A 3,788-nucleotide genomic window follows, 5' to 3' on the forward strand; every position below is an offset into this window, starting at 1 on the left:
GGTCAAGTGACTTACCCAAGGTCACCCAGCTAGTATCTGAGGCTGAATTTGAACTCAGGTCTTCCTAACTCTAGGCTCAGCACTCTATCCACTATGCCAACTACCTTGTAAATGCATTGGATAGGTATAAACAAAAGTATTATATGAAATCCAAAGGTGAAGGTCATTCCAGAAAAATATCTTGTTTGATCCTCATAACAACACCTTAGAGGAAACAACCAGAGAAGGAAATTGAAATGAAGTAATATGCCCAATTCACTCAGTGAAGCGTCTGAGGTTAGATTTAAACCCAAATCTCTAGACCCAGAACTTTATCTACTGAGATGCCTAATTACTATTAAGTCCTAATTAGGGCTATTATTACAATAATGTCAATGGTGTTTGTGAGGTGTTAGCTTTAGTGTCATTGAGGCTCCAGTGGGGCAGTTTTGACTTTGGACAAATCATTTCAAGTCCCTAGATCTTGGTTTCCTAGATTTACATCTGTAAAATGATGGGATTGGATTAAATTTCCTCTGAGGTTCCTCAGAGCTCTAGAGTCTATGACCTTGTCTTTCTATGTCTTGGTGAACAGTATTGATGAATTTGAAACTGAATTTGAAATCTACCATGATGTAAGTCTTGGGTCTATAGATCCAACAATGAGGATGTTGGCAGGGGTTTAGGGTGATGATGGGGTCAAAATCCACACCTAGCTGGTTCCCAGGATGTCTTCTCCTCTTCCATCTTCTCCTCATCTCTGCTGCCTGCCTCTGATTCCTCCTCCTGTCCCTGAGGCTTGGTGGAAATTGGGTTCAGAAAAAAACATGGAAACAGAGCATCAGTATTTTTATTAGCAGTGTTCCGATGAGATTTGGGTTGGTATATTGGTTCCAGTGTGGCTGGGGAGATTAGCTATGGTTTTGAGTTACTCAGACTCCTCCAAGTCTGCCTACAATGGGCATGATACTGAAAAAAGCCGGCCCCAGCAGAGAGAAGTGGAGGCGGATTTATTGCAGGAGGGTGAGGTCATGAGAGATTTCTCACTTTGGTTTCTGAGGATAGGACCATCTGCTCTCTGATGCACCAGTCTGGTGCTGGGGGACCCCCTGCCTGCAATTAACTCTCAGTTATACACTTGTGATTAATCATAGAAGAAGGGAAGTGAAGGAATGAACTTTTTACAAATTAAAAAAAAAAGTGATTCCCATACTTCATCCTCCTATCCCAAAGAATAAATTGACTGTCTAACTGATCCAAGGTCCAAAATCTGATCTTAATAATAGCTCGCTTCTTATAGGATTTTAAAGTTTGCAAAGCATTTACATATTATCTCATTTGATCCTCAAAACAGTCCAGTGAGGTAGGTGCAGTTGCTATCTCCATTTTGCAGATGAGGAAACCAAGGCTGAAGGACATTAAGTAACTTGCCCAGGGTCTCACATCTAGTAAATCATTGTGGCAGGATTCAAACTCTGGTCAGAAAGACCAGAAAGACCAACTTCTTTCTATTTTTTGTTCCACTCCATCACTACCTAGCTGACCCTTGATTATTTAGGCAAAAAGAAATGACTTCCCACCCTTAAGCTGATTCGCCATTGAACAACCTTCTCTTCCCTACTTCAGAACTGTCTTACTTTCTTGACTGAGGGAGATAAGCATTAAGATAGGCTTAGATGAATTCTTTTCCCAGACTAGACCAACCTAGCCCATACTGCTGTCCTGGGAAACCCCCAAATACCTACTCATTATTTCTGATGCCTATCCCTGTAGAAACCACCTGGGGCTGAAAGTTTTTTCCTTCCACAATGTTCTGAGTAAAAATATAAGAATTTTTAGAAGTGAAACCTTTAATTCACACACACACACACACACACACACACACACACACACACACAGACACCTGTGAGAAGGGTCAGCAGCCAGCCCTGAGGCTTTGACCCCTCATCTTCTCACAAGTCTCTGGGCGTTGCCAAATAGACAACTTCACCTGTTCCCTCTGAAGCAAGGTGATGGAAAGCTGGACAGTCTTTTCTCTCCACTAGTTCCTTCTGTAACTAAGGGAGAAATAGGCCTCAAATACACCCTCTACTGGTATCTGTCTCCTGCCCATAAACTACTTTGACTAGCATTCAACTAGCATGGGAACCTTTTAGATAAAATCACTTCATTCATTTTCTGTAAGATACTGTGTTGAGCACCAGACAGATAGGAAGGGTGGCCTGGAGCCTATGAATGGGTAATCCAGAGAATTACAGAATACATGATCCTTATCATAATATTTTTCTCCCCCCCTTTCCCCTTCTCCCAATTGAGGGGGAGGGGAGGGGAGAGGGAGAGGGGAGAGGGAGAGGGGAGAGGGAGAGGGAGAGGGAGAGGGAGAGGGAGAGGGAGAGGGAGAGGGAGAGGGAGAGGGAGAGGGAGAGGGAGAGGGAGAGGGAGAGGGAGAGGGGAAAGGAGCAATTTAAATGCAGCAAACATTTGTTAAATGCTTATTTGGCACCAGATATTATGCCAAGCACTGGAAATACAAATAGAAACAAAAAGACAGTTCCTGCCCTCAGCCTGGTTATATATATTCTTATGGAGGAAGTTACGTGTGATAAAAGGAAACTGAAGGAAGTGTGGGTAAGGAAAGGATAACTTCACAGTATTATGATGAATAAAGAAGTTCAGAGAGGAATAAAAGAGTGAATGTGGACTTGAGTCTATTCCTTAAAGTAGAGAGAGATTCCAGAATGTACTGTACAATCAGAGGTAGGGTCCCAAAGAAGAGGAGGGATCTTCCAGGGCAAGAGAGTAACTGGGACTGGGTGGCTAAGGCATCTTGTAGAATGAGAAGAAAGTAAAATAAAATTTTCATAACAAATATTTGTAATCAATCAAAGCAAATTCCCACATTTTCAATGTCCAAAAATACATGTCTCATTCAATACAATTAAATAAAAAGTCAACCACCTCCATGAACGGATAAAAATCTGGCAAGGATAGAGCTGGAGTTTAGGGTCAGGTTTTATAGTAAGGCATAACCTTGTGGCATGTCAGAAAAATGGTTAAACTCAAATTAGGAGACCTGGTTTTGAATCCTGACTCTGATCAAGGACTCTGAGATCAGAGTCCTATCTCTCAGGGTTATTGAGAAGAATGTGCTTTGTAAATATATGCCACATATATGTGAGGGGTGATTATTCAGGGAGGGGAATGGGGAAGAATCATGGATTGGTCACCAAAGGGAGGAGCCAAAATCAGTAGAGTTGATTAGAAGGGTCACTTCCCAACTAGCTCAATTCCCTGGCCATTTAATGTCTATGAGTGATTTCATGTTTTGCTGCCTGCCTGAATTCCCTAGTTTCAGTATAATTCTATTCTGAATCATAGAATCACTGACCTGGAAAGTACCCAAGAAATCATCTCATCCAACCCCCTCATTTTACAGGTAAGGAAACCAAGCCTAAATAGGGGAAATGTCTTAAGAGACTGCATGATATAATGCAGAGAGGCCTGAACTTGAAATTACAACTGAGTTCCAATGTGTGATGTTTAATCAACTTTGTAGTCATGGTCAACTTAGCCTTTGTGAGTCTCTGTTCTGTCATCTGTAAAATGGAGATGATGTTTCTAGGATTTTATTCACAGTGTTACTGTAAAGAAAATACTATATAAATATCTTGGGATCATGAACTCAGAGCTGAAAGAGACTTAAAGGCCAGTTCTTCCAAACCCTTCATTTTAGAGTTGTGGAAACTGACTCCCAAGGATCACTTGCCTAGTAACAAGTCAGCCCACAGAAGTGATAGGAATCAGCACAA

This window comes from Macrotis lagotis, chromosome X, assembly GCF_037893015.1.
Source record: "Macrotis lagotis isolate mMagLag1 chromosome X, bilby.v1.9.chrom.fasta, whole genome shotgun sequence".
NCBI lineage: Eukaryota > Metazoa > Chordata > Mammalia > Peramelemorphia > Peramelidae > Macrotis > Macrotis lagotis.